At 40.9% G+C, this 18,372-nt stretch overlaps 1 long non-coding RNA gene across 2 annotated transcripts; it reads left to right on the forward strand.

Annotated features, from left to right (window-relative positions):
- Window positions 1-360: 360 nt before the first annotated feature.
- LOC103788569 (uncharacterized) lies at window positions 361-15,474 on the forward strand. 2 transcript variants are annotated; one of them, XR_004735544.2, is made up of 3 exons: window positions 361-692; window positions 1,740-1,816; window positions 15,170-15,474. It is a non-coding gene; the product is annotated as an uncharacterized LOC103788569 (long non-coding RNA). The 2 variants fall into 2 exon arrangements; XR_614528.6 differs by lacking the exon at window positions 361-692 and adding an exon at window positions 1,145-1,405.
- Window positions 15,475-18,372: the final 2,898 nt, after the last annotated feature.

Here is an 18,372-nt window from a genome sequence, read left to right on the forward strand (position 1 = left end):
GACTGTGTGTAGGGTCTGAAGACGGCAGAAAGGAACTTGGGGTGAGGACCGGTAGACTTGCAAGTAGATAACACCCCAAATGTGTTTGTGCCACTGAATTTCTAAGCTAACCAATGACTATTAACCTTCAGCTCTTCTAATTTATACTATGTTTATACAGACCAGCGTTTTAGCCTGGCAAGATATTTTTAGACTAGAAAACCTGTGCAATGCTGAGGATTAAACAACTTCAATTCTATTGCACTTACCCACATCTGGCAGGCAGGGCGTAGCTTTATGTAAAATTAAAAGCCAATGAAACTTACCATTTTTTTCTTTTTTAGTTTGGCAGTAAAGTTGCTTTCTTCTAGTTGTTCACAAATGAAACATGCTGTGCTGGTTTCTGAAAACCAAGAAGCCTGGAGGGAAATTTATGACTTTGAAATGAAATTTAGAGGTTGAAGGATTTAGCAATTTGCAAAGAACATAGAGCTAAGCCCATGTAAAAAGCTGTTCAAAAGGTCCTGGCATAAAGTGCTAAGGTCTTTTTCAAAAGTCCCTGCAGAAGCTCTTGGGAATCTGAAAGCGTAAAAATGGGAGACAGCATTTTAAAGACATCTTTTCCCTGAAAGCCGGTGCTTGTGAGCCTGTGCGTTTTCCCACATGAATATGCTCGGCCGTTATGTTAGCCAGGCATTTCCTGTGTGCGGCAGGTTTGTAATCCTTTTTTTTTCCTTTTCCTTCTCAGGGAATTATCCAAGATTTGTAGCCAGCAGTCTCTGCCATATTTTCTCTCAGCCCTTAGTCACACGCCCATATATGGAAATCTTTATCACACAGTCCCTGGCTAGGACACTTTACAGGAAGTGTTTAGTGTATTGTGGTCCTTAGAACTAAGTCATTCTAAGTCGAAGGATAAAATGGCAGCAATAGGCATGACTGTTGTGTGTGTGTGTCTGTGTGTGGTTACTTTGGAGCCGCGAAATATATTTGACAAGTTTAAAGTCAGGGTTTTAAACGTCCGCCCAGTAGTTCTTGTTTAGCAAAGTGAATTTTTGCTATTTAGAAAGGAATCTTTTTCACTTTTGTCTAGAAGTAAAGTTGAAAGGCATGCTGGGATATTTTCCCCATGATAAGGGATTTCAACCCATCCACATTGGGACGTTTTTCCCTGCTCAGGCAGCCACAGCACAGAGATAGAATTTGTCATAAGGTTAGTCCAGCTTAAATAAACAGAAGTCAAGTTAGTGCTTCACCGACTGATGTTTTAGCAGATGCTCTGCCCTTTCAAGGAGCGCAAGGGGCAAATGTGAGAACTTAAGGCTATTTTACATTTATGCAATGAGTTACACTGTTCAAAAAACTTTCACATCTTTCTGTCCTTGTGCAACCTAATTTCTCTTACCAGAAACCTGAGGTTCCAAAGGTAAGTCATTTGCTTAAGAAAACACAGCTAATACCACTTTGCATTCAGAAACTCCCAGCAGCTCCCACTGCATGAGTTATCAAGTCCAAACTCTTAGGACAAAAGCGAAGGTTTGAGAAACATTGAACAACCATTTATACACATAAGTACCTGTGGTTAGGCACATGAGAGGTGAAACCAAATCAGATAAACTCTTAGAGAGCTGTAAGAGAAATTAGGGAATCTGTCATCATACAAATAATTAATTGCAATAATGTAAGTGCCTTAGTCTGCTCAGGCTGCTGTAACAAAATACCACAGACTGGGTGGCTTAAATAACAATTATTTCTCACAGTTCCAGAGGCCGAAGTCCAAGATCAAGGTGCTAGTGGATTAATTTCCTGGTGAGGACCCTCTTCCTGGCTTGTACCTGTAAATGGCCACTGCCCTTCTCTGTTGCTCTTTCCTCATGGTTTTTCCTAGGTGAGTGCACTGACAAGAGAGAGAGAGAGAAAGAGACAGAATCTATTTTCCTCTTTTTATTTATTTATTTAATTTTTTTTTGAGGCAGAGTCTTGCTCTATAGCCCAGCATGAAGTGCAGTGGTGCGATCTTGGCTCACTGCAACCTCTGTCTCCTGGTTCAAGCAATTCTTCTGCCTCAGCGCCCTTAGTAGCTAGGATTACAGGCACCCACTACAAAAATTATTTTTGTATTTTTAGTAGAGATGGGGTTTCACCATGTTGGCCAGGCTGGTCTCAAACTCCTGACCTCAGGTGATCTGCCCACTGTGGCCTCCCAAAGTGCTGGGATTACAGGCTTGAGCCACCACACTCAGCCAATTTTCCTTTTCTTATAAGGGCACTAATTCTCTCATGAGAGCTCCACTGTCACGATGTCATCTAAACCTAATACTCCCAAAGCCTTTACCTCTAGATACTATTACATTGGGAGTTAGGGCCTCAACATATGAATTTTCAGAGGACATAAACATTCAGCCAATAGCAATAAGCAAGTCACTGGGTGGGGAGTGGGCTGGGATTGAGCACAGTTGAGGTAAAACTAGTTTTAAAAATCATGTTCTTCCCATTGGTCTCTCCCCATGGACTTGATCCAGGGTCTGTGAATAGCTTTATCCTGCAATTAGTGATGCATCAGAGCAAAAAAGTGTCAGGACATAATGCAGCACTTAGGAAGGAGGACGTGTGTGCGATCATCATCAGACTTTCACTTCAAGGTTAAGAGAAGTGAGAGTTGTAGTTGTGGGTGAGGCCAGGTTAGGGAAAGGAGGAAGTTGGAGAGGGACTGCCTGGGAAGACCAACACTGTGTTAAGGACAACAGCCCTCAAAGTAGTTCTCAAATTTCCTTCCAAGAAGATGTCTGTTTGAACATTTTTACTGACATTTTAGACCCAGATTATGTGTTTTTTTCAGAGATATTTGACCACATGGGTCCTTCTCCATAGCCAGACCACCTCCAGGGTCAGTGGGATAGTTAACATATTATAAGTGATATTGATCTCTCTCCAGACGTGATAAGAGGTCTCCTTTTGTATAGGCAGTACAGGTTCTGTGAGTTCATCCTGTCTGCAGTTACAGCCTAGTACAGGCCTGGGGATGAGTGTATTTGCTTTGCTAAGTAATTGACTCCAGGCACATTTTGCCTGTACAGAGACCTGAAGTGGGCATATGACTGTGTTCGAGATAAAATTAACAAAGAGAACAGCCATGGGTGACCAGTAGGATGAAGCCCAGCCAGATAAACACCCTCCAGGTAGACCCGATGCCAGTTATGGTGTGGGGACCCTTTTGCCCATTGTCCTCCATGGGCTTCAGGTGTCCCAGCAACCATTGGGAAATAATTAAATCACCTTAAACGATTGTTCTTGGAAGTAAAATGCTGAGAAGTATTTGTACAGGTCAATCAAGTCAACACAGCATGAAGGATTTCTTTTAAAGGGGTCTCACCCTGTGTTCTGCCTTCCTTGCTTCCCTCCTTCCATGACTTCCTTTTCAGTTGAACATCTACTATGTGCTGGTACTGCCCTAAGCCCCGGGGAGTACACAAATGATGAAAGCATGGCCTGGCATTGGTCCTCTTTTATTCTGTGAATATTTATTTTACGTGCCAGCCACTATGCCATGTACTAGGCATGCTGCATGGAAGAGGAAATGCAGATTCTGCATTGTCGGTATACAGGATAGTGGTAATAATGTTGAATGAGTAATTAGGAGTGTCGCAAAAATCATGAGTGAAAAGAACAGAGTTCCATGAGGATGTATAACAGAAGGGCCTGAGTTTATGGAATAAACAGCTCCCCCTCTGAGGAGGAACATGCAGAAAGCGCTTAAAACATGCTTTTACTTGAGTAAGCTCTATTTTAAATTCATATTCTATCTTCCCAAAGTTACAATGATTGTATGATTTTAAAAAATGTATTCAATCAAATTATGTTGATTACATGAGTGAAGCAACCAGCTTGTTAAATGAATTAGTTGCTCAAGATTTAGGCAGATTTAGTCTTTGGATGACTGATCTTTTGAGATATGTCTCAAAAGATCAAACACAGATTCACACTTCCTAAGCTCATATAGCAAGGTAGGCAGAATTCTAAGATGATCTCCAATATTTCTGCTCTCCTCTTCCCTGGTATACAAGTTCTCCCAGTTATTTAATCAAACTCTTATCTAGGTACCGTGAAGAGATTTCACAGATGTAGTGAAGGTGCCAAATCAACTCACCTTAAGGTGGGAAGATTATCTGGGGAGCAGCAGGTGCTGATCTAATCAGCCAAACCCTTAAAAAGGACTGTGCTTTTGCTAGTGAAAGAGATTCAAAGTTTAAGATAAATTTGACACTGGGGGAGGGGGTTCTCCACAGCTGGATTTGAAGAGTAATATAAGGGGCCTTTAGGAGCTGAGAGCAGCCCCTAGCTGATAGTCAACAAAGAAATGAGGGCCTTAGTCCTACAACCTCAAATAACTGAATGCTGCCATGACCACATGAGCTTGGAAGATGACCCTGAGCTCCCAATGAGAAAAAAAAAACCCTGCCAACACTTTTTAGCCTGATGAGATCCTGAGTAGAGAATGCAGCCACGCTGTGCACAGCCTTCTGACCTATGGCACTGTGAACTAACAGATAAGGTGAGGTGATTTTGGCCTCTAAGTTTGTGGCAATTTGAGACACAGCAATAGAAAACAAATATAGCTGCTATTCTGTTTTCCTCTCAGTATAAACATCTCTATTGCTTCTAATATGACCCAAGTCCTCTTGACAAAAAAGACTGGACATGTGACCAGGCTGGCAAATCATCATATCTCTCACCTCTGAGCATGATGATTGGCTCAGGTGTTGGGAGTGTGACCTAAGCTGTGCCACCAGTGTCCTTACCTGTGAATTATCAAATATAAACTTAAGGAAGAATGCTAACTTCCCCAGTAATGAGAGCCCAGAGCTGCCCATAGCCATGACCCCACTAACATAATGAAACTGGTTTGAACCCTGAAACTCAAAGAGCATGGAGAGTCTTGACAGTGTTTGAGACCCTGCATCCATTGTCTTTTGGCCACGTGAACCTACGCCCTTCCGGCGACTTGGTTATATGAACCAAGGCTTCTCCTTTTGATTTGAGCCAAGTCATGCTGAGCTTCTGTTGCAGGCAGCCAGGGAGGTCTGAACAATAAAGCTAGAGAGAAGTAAAGAACTGTGAGCTGGAAGACACCAGTTCTGCTTATCAGACATTAAGACATGGAAGTGTCTCCTTGCAGATAACCTGAGTTTTATATTTTGTTCTTATAAATCAGTGCTGAAGGACATCAAATAATAGTAAAAATAAACACTAGTCAATCATATTATTAGAGTTTCCAGGGATTTTAGATGCTATCTGGTCAAGGGCTCTAATTTTCTATGGGTAGAAGCTCTGGCCCAGACAGGAGGAGCAGCTAGTGAGGAAACAAGGTGGTCATTCCAGAATTATTGGGTAAAACTAACACAGGTTGAATGAAAAGTAATGCTGTCTGGATCTCATCAGTTCTCTTCTGCTTTCCATGATTACTTGGGTATTCATTCCAGTGTCTTTTTCTCAAGTTTTCTTAAATCGTGTCTACTGAGCACTGTGACTCTCATGATCCCTATGGTATATTTTCGAGCTAGACTCTCTGAAACTTCAGACCAGTTTCTGAAACTCTGGTGGTATCTCAGTTTGTCAGAGTGATTTCTACTTGATTGTACTAAAAATGGTGTAAAACTGTGTCCTGTTATACATACTGCAAGAAGCTATCCTGGGCACAATTTACCTTTGTAGTGCTTGTATAAGGATAAATTCATAAATGATTATCTCCCTTAAATACAAATGCAAGTTGTTTCCTTCAATACCTATTCACAAAGATTAAGGAGATAAATGTTTTCCAATGCCTGGTTGAATGACACTTCTGACATACCAAATTGTGAACATCTTACTCTATTTGAACATGGAATTACAGAGTAGATAATCTGGAAGAGGGCTTTAGGGATCACCAGACTCAACCTCTCACGGATCAGAGAAGGATGATGGGCTCCAAAGAGTGGGAAGGTCTTGGTCAAGGTCAAAGCCTCTCTATCTTAAACATCATTAGGTCTCCTATTGTGCTTTCAAATGAGATGAACTCATAGACATCTTTTCTTAAAATTTGCTTTTTATGCATATATATAAACAAAAGTAGCAAAAAATATAAAGTGCAAAGATTGTCCACCACCTGGATTTCAGAGCAACTGGGGAAAGATCTGTTTCCAGGATGAAAAATCTTACCAGTGAGATAAGAAGACCTATTTGTTATTAATTTTAAAACTTGAGTAATTAAAAGGGAAGCATTGTTTCTCTGTAAAAATTGGTGTAAATTTATTTTTAAATATTTGGAAAACTGTAAGCTGTAGAAAGAAGGAGAAGAAATTGCTTATATTTGCACTATCCAACAAAACCAATTTTCAACATTTTTGGTGATTTTCCTTCAGTCTTATTCTATATGAATAGAAATCTACGAGGATGGCAGTCATAAACATTTTCCCATGTTATTGCAGCTTCTTTTTAAATATCTACTAAGCACATGTGGTATGTTTTTCTTTAGCAGTTAGCTATTCTATTATGGGAATGCTGCTTTTAAAATAACCTTACAAGGAGCATCTTCATGTGTAAATATATTTTTCCATATTTAGGAGTATTTTCTTATTCCTCATAGATGGAATTTCTGGATCTGTTTTATAATAGGTGCATAGCTCAATTCACATTAAAAGAATTAAATAAGTATGTTGATCAGAATGAGCCAGATGTGCTGTGGTAACAAGCAGCTCTATTATCTCAGTGACCTAATAAAATAAAAATGTACTTCTTAGTCATGGGAATTCATTTTGGGGCTCAGGGTACTCTCTGAAGCTGCTGCCCTCATATGGGGACTCAGCAGTCCAGACTTCTCAGTGCTTTGGTTCCACTGTCTCAACCAAGACTCCTCTGTGATGACATCTTTACGGGAAGGCTCCTAAACACTCACTTGTACCCCATAGGCAGAGCTTGTTACACAGCCCTGTCTACCTTCAAGGCGGTGAGATTTGGTGGAAAAGCATGGTCTACCCATGCACCAGAAGGAGGTGAGCACTTACAGTTTCTACCACATCACAGTTCGTGTTATTGACCAATTGCTTTTCACAAAAATTCACATGCCCATCAATTCGCATGAGAAAGTCCTTTTCACTACATGCATTTACTATACTCATTGCATATTATTCCTTTTTTAAAAAAAAACCTTTGCTACAGTGATGGGGAAAATATTTAATGTTTTATTCCTTTGATTACCTCAAGGTTGACTTTTTTATTAATTAGTTAATTCATTTAATCAGTCATTCAACAAATGCAGTCATGCGGCAATGATGAATTGCATATATGGTGGTGGTCTGGTATGATTATAAGGGAGCAAACAACTTCAACCTAAGTGTGGATGAGGATGGCATTGAGGAGCTTCTAGAAGTGAGTCCTGAGGAACTGACAGAGTTGTGGGAGCTGGAAGAGGAACTCAGAGCTTAAGGAAGAGTCAAGAGAAAAGGAAACTGTAGGAGAAGAAAAAGGAAAAAAACCCAAGAACATTCCCGTCAACGGTTTAGCAGAAGTTTTTGCAGACCTCAACAACTCAGAAAGTTTGAAACCATGGACCCTAACACTGAAAGGTTTTTATTAGTAGAGAGGAGTGTTCATGATGCACTGTCTGCTTACAAGCAAATCTATGATGAAACAAAGAAATAAAGGAAACACTCTTTTCTGAAAAGAGTGACACCTTCTCAAGCAGAGCCCCAGGCAAGTCCTTCAGGAGGTGCTCCAGAAGAAGGCACTGTTTTCATAGGAGATGACAGCTCCATGCATGTTATTGCCCTGCAGACCTTCCAGTGGGGCAAACTGGAGAGGTAGAAGTCAGTGATATTGATGATCCTGACATTGCGCAGGCCTAGGCTAATACATGTGTTTGTGTCTTAGTTTTTAACAAAAATGTTTAAAAAGTAAAAAATAGGCCAGGCACGGTGGCTCATGCCTGTAATCCTAGCATTTTGGGAGGCCTAGGTGGGTGGATCACTAGAGGTCAGGAGTTCGAGAACAGCCTGGCCAACCTGGGGAAACTTTGTCTGTACTAAAAATATGAAAATTAGCTGGGTGTGGTGGCGGGTGCTTATAATCCCAGGTACTCCGGAGGTTGAGGCAGCAGAATCACCTGAACCCAGGAGGCAGAAGTCGCAGTGAGCCAAGATCATACCATTGCATTCCAGCCTGGGCAACAAGAGCAAAACTGTGTCTCAAAAAAATAAAAATTAAAATTAAAATAAAAAATAAAAACTATGAAAGTAGAAAAAGCTTATAGAATAAGAATATAAAAAAGAAATATTTTCAAACAGGTATGCAGTGTGTTTGTGTTTTAAACTAAGTATCAACAAAATAATCAAAACATTAAAAAAATAAGAAGTTTATAAAGTGAAAATGTTACAGTAAGCTAAGGTTAATTTAGTATTGAAGAAAGAAAATTATTTTTTATAAATTTAGTTCAGTCCTAAGAGTACAGTGTTTACAAGGTGTACAGTTGTGTCCTAAACGTTCACATTCACTCACCCCTCACTCACTGACTCACCCAGAGTAACTTCCAGTCCTGCAAGCTCCATATATGGTAAGTGATCCAAACAGAACAGGGTGTGCCATTTTTAACATTTTGTATTGTATTTTTACTGTTTTCCATCTGAATAAGTTCAGATACACAAATACTTACCGTTGTGTCATAATTGCCTGCAGTATTCAGTAGAGTAACATGCTGTACAGATTCATGGCCTAAGAGTGATAAAACCATACCATATAGTCAAGGTGTGGAGTAGGCAATACCATCTAGGTTTGTATATGCACACCCTATGATGTTCACATAATGACGAAATTGCCCAAGGAAAGCATTTCTCTTGTTAGGTGACACATGACTGTATTTACTTAACAGATGAACTAGGCACTGAGCCAGGTATTAGGTCTCCAATGGTGGACACACAGACATGACCCCTTTCCCCATGGGCTTTATGATCATTGACTAGTTATGGTGCCTCTTTTGTGAATTGTCTGTAAATATCCTTGCAATGTTTACCTTTAGGGTTCTTTGCATTTTTCTTATTGAGTTACTTCAGCTCTTTATAAAGACAATATAGCAGCTCTTTTTTGCGTTTGCTGCAATTTTTTTTTTTAGTTTGCCTTTTAATCTTCATTTTGGTGACGCTTTCCCTTTTTTACAGATTTAAAAAATTATCTATTCAAATCTCTTGGTCTTTTGCCCTTAGATTTCTTTTCTTACTTTTAATCTTAGAAAATACTAAAAATGGTATTTCTGAGTTGTTTTACAATTTTCCTCTAGCTAAAAATCACCTTGTGAGAAAATACACAGCTACACTCACATATGTGTACATATATAGATATTTTTAGAGAGAGAGAGAAAGAGAGAAGGAAAGAGAGAGGAGGGAGATAATTCAGAGAATAATTCAATTTAAGACTCTTTATGCAGGTTATGAACCTAAAAGCCATTTCAGCAATTCCAGTGCCTGCCTACCTCTCCTGTTTGCCCAGTATTTTCTTCTCTTGAGGTTCCCAGATGGAAGTTTCTATGGAAGATGCTTACAGTCCCTACAACACTACAGAAGGTGCTGTAAGGACTAGACAGAAGCATAATGCATGGTCAGTCTTTCTAGTTTATAATATCACATGCACAATTATGCAGGCACACACAAGCAGAGTTCGTTAATTCAAGGCTGTGTATGGTAAGAAACAAGTGAGTTGTGTAGACTGGATGGACTCCAAACTGTTCATTTTGCAACCCCATTAGTTAAAAACATGTTGTGCAAGCACTTTCAATAAATATTTCATAGAATTCCAGACACAATTGGGGTTTTCAGTCCTTTAACTGAAAGGGATTAATCTTCAAAAGAGAAATTATGACAGTCAGTAAGGGAGCTATCTTGAGCCAGGTACTCGTGACTTCTGTTAGAGCCACCGCACATCTGACTTGTAAGATCAGCCTTAAGTGGCACCTACCCAAATCTTGTATTGCTCTTTGTCTACACTGACATTAAATACAAAGCCCCGCTGTCCCCTGCTTACCCTGTTCAAGTTAGCTCCACTTACATGCCGCTATTTTCTTAAGTTGTTTATCTTTCTCCCAGAGAGTAGCTTCCTCACCTGGCTACCCTACTTCTGTCATTCGCCCTAACGCTGAGGCTGAGAACCAATGTCACTTCTGGCCCCTTGGCTTCACAGTCCCCTAACATCACTCAGCTGCCTTCCCTGTTTCTGTGTTTGGACACTTCTTTCTTCTGGAATGCTCGTCCACTTTTCCAGAGCCACACAGACTCAACTAAGAGCCCCTCACTCTTCTGAGCCCACACAGGACCTCTGTCTATGCCTGTGGCCTCCAGGGTGGGGTGTCTATAGTGATCCTTTGGGGTGCAATAGGAAGGTATTGAACTTTTGCTTATAAAATTTCAACTTTTTAAAACTACCATTTTGTATGCTTTTAAGAGGACTTATTATATTTGTTTAGAAGTATATGATCATTTTTAAACAGTTCTGAGACACACATTGTTTCATATTTTAACACCTCTCATATTGGGATGCATTTTACAATCAAAACCTACAGAAAGCCTATGTCACAATTTGATTGGCAGGAATATTTTTCTTTCTTCATGTTATATAATGTGATGACGTAATGCACAATTGATAGCGTCTGGAATTCTATGAAATATTTATTGAAAGTGCTTGCACAACATGTTTTTAACTAATGGGGTTGCAAAATGAACAGTTTGGAGTCCATCCAGTCTACACAACTCACTTGTTTCTTATCACACACAGCCTTGAATTAATGAACTCCGCGTGTATGTGCCTGTGTAGTTGTGCATGTGATATTATAAACTAGGACAGACCATGCATTATTCTTCTGTCTAGTCCTTAGAGCACCTTCTATAGTCTAGGCCAGCAGTTCTCGACACTATCAGAGCTAACACCCTTTTTATGAATAATATTTTATAATATCCTTTTTACTATCTTAAAATGAAATTCACTTGCAAGTTTTTGTAAAATCCTATATTGTATTGGTTGGGTTTCCCTTATTGCTGAAACAAATGGACTCTAGTATATTTAATAGCTTAAATGCAATAAAAGTTTGTTTCTAGCTCCCATGATAGGGCTGGGCCAGTAAGTAATGGGCAGGGAGCTGAAATAGATGTGGAGGCGTGCACCTGGGAGGTTTCGGTGGGCCAGGTCTGGAAGTGGCATATGCCCCACTTCTGCTCAGGGCCATTGGCTAGGACTCAAGCACATGACCATACCTGCCTGCAAGGGTGGATGGGAAATAGAGTCTACTTGGGGAACCAGGAGAGAGAGTGGAATGGATTTTGGTGAGCATCTAGCAGTTTCTGCCACAAATATAATGCCTTGTTATAAAAAAGAAATTTAAAAAATATATAATAAAATAAAATGATTTTCATTATGTAAATCCTTAGGATAGCCACACTAGAAGACACGAGTCAAATGCTTTCACTCCTAAGGAGAACGATGTGAATGTGAAGGCGTTAAATGCAGTTGAAGAGTGGTGTGTCATATTAGTGACTAACGTATCTTTCCCTATTTTGCCATTACTATCCAACAGTGGTATTTTTTTTTTTACCAGTAATGAGACTTCCTGAAATAGTGAACAACCCTTAGTAAAATTCTGAACAGAGTGCAATCTTCCTTTAATTTATACAGCTGACACATTACGGGAAAATCCAATGCATATTAGAACTCTGCAACAAATGCTTTGTGTTTATATGTAAAATCAAATTGGGCCCTAGGCTCAGATAATTATAAAGATTTTTTTTTTTTTGCCTCCAGGAATATCAAATGGGGCACTAGTAGGCCCTGACGAATGCGGGACAATCCTTCATTGTGCAGAACTTTTCTGGATATTGTGGGATGTCTAGCGACCCTGGCACCCTCTTGCTAAATGCCAGTAGTACCCTCCCCACTACACAAATCACTGTGACAACCACATACACCTCCACGGTTTTCCAAAGCATCCCCGTGGAGTCATACTGCTTCCACTGAGAACCACTGGTCTTACTCAATAAATGCTTGTCCAATTCACTCTTTGGTACTTGAAGAAATGGATAAACAAACTGATTCACTAATCCTGGCATATTGCTATAAAGCCAAGAATATGACTATATTTGGAATGCCAGCCTTATGCTATGTTAGGAGATGTTATATAACTATCTCATTTAATCCTGATAATGATCTTGTCAGATAGATACTAATATCTTTAATCTTTATCATGAACAAAGTGGGGGTCTTGGAGGTGAAGTAGCATGTCTGTAATTACAAGTATGTGGGAAGCTGGGATTGAAATCTGGGCCTGACTCCAGAATCCAGGATAAATTTCCATTATTATTAGGATGACCGTATGTCTCCATTTAAGTTGACTGTCCTGGTGTAATGATTAGCATTCACTTTCACTCTCCAAAGGATCGCAGTCTGGACAATAAATTACATGGCCACTGTAAATATTATATGCTGCTATTGTCATCATTATTTATTGCACAGGAAGATCAAGAGAGAGGGAAAAAACCCAATATTATTCTGTCTCAGACATCAGTGGATGACTGAGGAGGCAGAATGGGCTTTCTCTTCCGCATTTATCACCTATGCACTTCTTAAATCATCCATGGAGATTTGTATCTGTTTATCTTCTGCAAAAAGCAATTTTTAAACAGTAGGAAAATAAACACTTTGTAGATATTCAATCTTTTACTATCAAATGGGGTGTTGTCTTTTACCTGCAGATAAGATATGCTGTCCCCTGTGAAAGACTTATTACTCTTAAATCTGAGAAACAGTTGAAGATACCATAGGAGCTGAGCTGAGACATGCTGAGCAAGATGATGCATTGATGCTTGCTTGCTTTTGATGAGCTGGTCACATTCTTGAGTTAGGAAGAAACCCTCCCTTTAGATATTTAAGTTGGAAGCCTATCTCTATCAGCTCCTGGTTCTGACAGTTTTCAAACAATTGCTTTAAACAAGTCACAGTTTTAGACATGTCATGTGCACACGTTCAGTCTCAGAGTTATGGGAAAGTATCAGAAAAAAAACCACAGGATAATTTCAACACCCAAATGACCCAAATGCTGTCTCCACCACCTCTCCCATCTCATTCCTGTCAATGATTCTCTCCCTCCACTCTGCCCTGCCATCCCCCCAACCTTTTGTTTCAGCTCCTTGTGGCATTTGGTGTTTCCCTCCCAATCTGCAGCCAGTGTCAGTGCTGGGGAGGAAAAGTGGGTCATATTACGCTCTGTCTCCTGGTGCTGAGCACTCCTATGTGGGTTCAAACACAGAACCAACTGGAACCTACCAGGCCTTCCCTAGCTGCCACTAGCCACTGCCCTAGTGGGTGGTCTGAGGGATTTCTTGAAAAGGAAGTAGCCTAGTGGTTGGCTGCCCCTTCTTGGTTTCCCACCAAGAGCTCCAATAGAGAGAGTCCTGGTGGAGATGCTGAGCTTGACTCCCTTGGGGGCCTATTGGAAGACATGTCTTAGACCCAGGTGGGGCAGGGCAGAGAGGGAACTTTGGGGCTGTTCTTGGGCTATCCATGCACCATTGCCAAGCTTAGGGATGATGCTTAACAAAGAACACAGCATTCCACAGAAGGCTCATAATAAAATTATCATATTTAAAAAATGATAATGGTTAGGCCGGGCATGGTGGCTTACCCCTGCAATCTCAGCACTTTGGGAGGCTGAGGCAAGTGGATTGCCTGAGCTCAGGAGTTCAAGACCAGCCTGGGCCACACGGTGAAAACTTGTCTCTACTAAAATGTTAAAAATTAGCCAGGCACAGTGGCATGCGCCGATAGTCCCAGCTATTCAGGAGGCTGAGGCAGGGAATTGGTAGAACCCAGCATGTGGAGGTTGCAGTAGCAACAGAATGAGACTCAGTCTCAAAAAAAAAAAAAAAATTGAACTGGGCTTAAGTAATACCATCCTGTTGTAGTTGTTTCCTTCAGCTTCAGTTGTATTTCAGAAGAAAAGAAATTGCATCAGAAACTGACACAAATTATTAAAATGTTCCCCTCTTCAAGTCTCTGTAGCAGAGTAGAAGGCATGGAGAGTGTCAAAAGACATCTCAAACCTGAAAGGGTAAGTGTGAAATAATCCCTCTAAGTGTGGGTATTGACTGCTTTTATTGTATAATGACAGATTGTTCTGCTGAGACCATAGGCAATGCACTCCATGAATGCTGTCTTTCCTCCCTCCCACATCCATGGCAAACACTGTTAATTGATCACCTGCTCTTTCTGGCTAATTCTCAATAGAGTACTTCAGGGAGAAACTGATGAAAGTTGGCAAAGGAGATGAAAGCTGTTTTCCTTTCTGAGCTAAAGTAAGCCCATGATGAGACAGATATTTCCAGAATTCATCACCCAAGGAAGTTATAGTACTTGATACAGGAATTTGGAATCTTAAAGAATAGACCTTAGACCACCATGAGAAGGCTGTCCTAATTCTCTCTCACCCCATCAGTCTGTCTTGAGAAGTCTAGCTATGCTGGAATACTACCAGCTGGGAAGGGACTGACGTGGAGATATACCAAGAGCCAGGCAGGGAGGCTCTGGAGAGGAACGCAAGCTCAAGATGAGTACTTTACATTTTAGAAGCCAGATTACTTACAAGTAGCTCTTTAGGTCTGCTTTCTCTGCTCCTATCCTGGAGCCTTAAGCAAAGTTGATCTATTCATTCATTCAACAAACAATTATTGGGCATCTATCCTGTGGCAGTCACTGAGCTATGATCTGGAATATGAGGATGAATGACACAGATACAAACTGAGGATGACAAACCAATAACAGCTATTTTTGATATTGGTGGTAAGGGCTTTGAGTGGCAAAATGTGGACAGAAATGCTGGGGAGACACAGCAGGGGAGCCCAGTGTTCTAGTTAAGAGGTATCTGTTCTCCAACATGATTTCACTGGGTGGGCTGGACACCGAGAGAAGAATTATGGGCAGGGCTTGGGCAGGAAGATTAAAGAGATAGCTATTCCCCCAAGAGTCAGAGCCATGAAATTCAGGCACCTTATTCACATATAAGATCTTTTCTTCCACTGCCAACCTTGGAGTACCAGGTTTTGATTTTTTCATGGGGGTTATGGAAGCTAAAACCTTAGTAAAGAGCAATCTGTGATCTGCCATTGTGGTTTTCTATTCCCTTCCACAGGTGATTCCTATAAGTCTCCATTCTGAAGCTCTCTTGTCCTTTGACCAAGCATCCAGCACATCCTCACAACACCCATAGCTACCTTGAAGACTCTCTTCAAAGCAATTCTTACTGTTGATTCCACCACCATTGTTCCTGACACATGAAGCAGGAAGACCCAAGGCCAGAGGTCATGGCGGAGAGGTGAGCAGATAGTCCTCAAAGGCAGATAGGGCTGGGATTGGAGAGGAATTCCCTAGTAGCTGTTATAAATGGAGACAAGACAGGTGTGAACAAACAACCAAGGACTGGAAGAAAGAGGAGGGAGGAGTCAGGTAGAGATAGTACTGGGAGTGGATGCCTGGGCTGCCTAGTGACATAAAGGGACCTAAAGAGGGCTTAGGGAGCAGGTCCGAGAGGGAGAGAATGAAGAAGGTAAGGAATTCAGTGGGGCTGGGGGTGGTGATAGACTAGATTCAGGGAACCTGTGGGCTGGGTGTTGGTTTGTGTTGTTGAAATTACTTCCTCAAGATTTCACATCTAACCAAATCTCAACAATCATTTACTAAATATTGTTCTGTCCCAGGATGGGCAGATTGGAGTGTTATGCCTGCTTCTCCCCATCCCCCACCAAAGAAATAACAAAGGCAGTTCAATTCCTGACCCCAAGGCTGTCACAATCCAGACTAAGAAGTGCCCTGAGAGCCTGGCGGGATCATCTTGGTTCACAGACTCTGTATCCAAGGGGTCTGAGTGGCCAAGGAACACCCAGAACTCCTGCCTCCTATAAGTCCAAGGCTGAGCATAGCAAAGTATGGGGAGGGAAGGGTCTTCTAATACTGAAGCAAGTAGGAGCAGACTTTTCAGTAAGAAGAAAAGTTCCAGAAATTCATATTAGATTACAAAGTATAAAGCAATAAACTAGCTGAAACAATAAGATTCAAATTAGTACAATTCAGCAAGTACATATTAGTGCTCCTGTGTGCCCATCCTGGGCTAGTCTACTTGAGGAAATGGACACAGGAGAAACGAACAGGGTTTAAAGGGGAGGTATTTCTTCAGGCACTAAGCTCTGCAGATGGCTGCCTTTCAACTGGGGACCCCATGACAATTTACACAAGGTCTCTCCCACGACCTCTCAAAGCATTCTTTTAGGACCCCAGTCCCTGCCCCCAAGCAGCCAGGAGTCTGGTTCACTGGTATCAGATCAACCAGTCCCTTCCTGAAACTTTTGTAGAGAAATGGAAGTGATTTAAACATGGAATTTCAGCCAGGTGGAGTGGCTCATGCCTATAATCCTAGTACTTTGAAAGACTGAGGTGGGCAGATTGCCTGGGCTCAGGAGTTTGATACCAGCCTTGGCAACATGGTGAAACCCTGTCTCTACTAAAAATACACACACCAAAAAAAAAAAAAATTAGCCAAGCATGGTGGCGCGTGCCTGTAATCCCAGCTACTTGGGTGGCTGAGGTTCAGGAACCACTTGAACCTGGGAGGCAGAGGTTGCAGTGAGCCCAGATCATGCCACTGCATTCCAGCCTGGGCAATAGAGCGAGACTCTGTCTCCAAAAAACAAAACAAACAAATAAAACAGGAAATTTCAAATACAAAAGCAAGAACAAAGATGGAGAATGGGTTGGAGGTGGAAAAAGCACAGAAGTAAGAGGTAGGGCCAGTAAGGAGAGTACGAATACTTAGGCTCTGGGAGTTGAGGCAGCAAGTAGAGCCAAGGGGCAGGGACAAAGAAGACACAGTCTCTACTGACTGGATGTAGAAGAAACGAAACGGGAGAGTCTAAGATGACCTTCAGTAGAAGTGGTGGAAGGGTGAATGAGTAACGTCAGTAGCTCAGAGGAGAAGCATTTGAAGAAAGAAGATTGTGAGTGCAATAATTCAATACTCTTTTCTTTCCCGAACTCTTCCTTTGGAATCCCTGTTAGTTCCCCTCTCCAGGCTTTGTTCTCCACTCCACTTCTCGCACTGGGTTTCTAAAAGGAATCTTTACTGGATCATTCTCTGCATCTAGCCTCACAGTGGTTGCCATCACCTTAAGGTGAAAGGCCAAGGTCCAGAGCATGGCATAAAAGCTCTCGGAACTCTGCCTTACCTCTATCTTAGCCTCATCTCCTGCCATTCTCCTTCTTGGGCTCAACACTCCTGCCATCCTGAAATATTTGCATTGAAAAAGACAGCCAGTTTCATGTGTCAGTGCTTTTGTACTTGTTAACCTCACCCTGACATTTATTTCCTACATTTCCTGGTTGAACTTCTCACTATCCTGTGTCAGGTGGCTAAAAACCCAGCAAAGCATTCCCTGGTGGTCCTTTCCACTCTCCTAAGGAACATTTGTTCCAGGAAGGCAAGTCTGATGCAATATGTGAAAATTATTCAGTGTAACCCACTATATTAATGGCTAACGAAGAAAAATCACATGGTCTTATCAACTGATACAGAAAAAGCATTTAAAAAATATAACATGTATTCATGATAAAAACTCTTAGAAAAAATGGATTAGAGGGGAACCTCCTCAACTTGATAAAGAGTATCTACCAAAAGGCTCTAGCTAATACTAATTTTAATGGTGAAGGATGGAATGCTTTCTCCATAAGATCAAGAACAAGGTAACGATATCTACTCTCACCACTCTTATTCAACATAATACAGGTGGTTCTGGCCAATTTCAAAAGGCATGAAAAGAAAAAAAAGTATGCAGATGAGAGAGGAAGAAATAAAACTATCCCTATTTGCAGATGAAATGATTGTCTAGGTAGAAAATTCTATTGAAATCTAAAAAACAGCCTACTAGAACTAATAAGTGACTTCTCCAAGGTTGTAAGATATAATACAAACATATAAAAGCAAATTTTATTTTAGCATTCATAACAGATGGAAGTTATAGTACTTGATACAGGAATTTGGAATCTTAGAGAATGGACCTTAGATCACCATGAGAGGATCTCCTAATTCTCTCTCATCCCTTCAGTCTGTCTTGAGAAGTCTAGCTATGCTGAAATACTACCAGCTGGAAAGGTAGTATTTGGTGTCCATAACAGATAGACATCAAAATAAAAAACAAATGCCATTCACAGTTGCTAAAACAAACAAGTATGCCTCTAACAAAACTTGTACAGGACTTCAACTGTACATGGTTTGTAGCAGAAAACTACAAAACACTGATGAATAAACCAAAGAAGATCTAAATAAGTGGAAAGATATAGTGTGTT

The sequence above is a fragment of the Callithrix jacchus genome, chromosome 16 (assembly GCF_049354715.1).
Source record: "Callithrix jacchus isolate 240 chromosome 16, calJac240_pri, whole genome shotgun sequence".
NCBI lineage: Eukaryota > Metazoa > Chordata > Mammalia > Primates > Cebidae > Callithrix > Callithrix jacchus.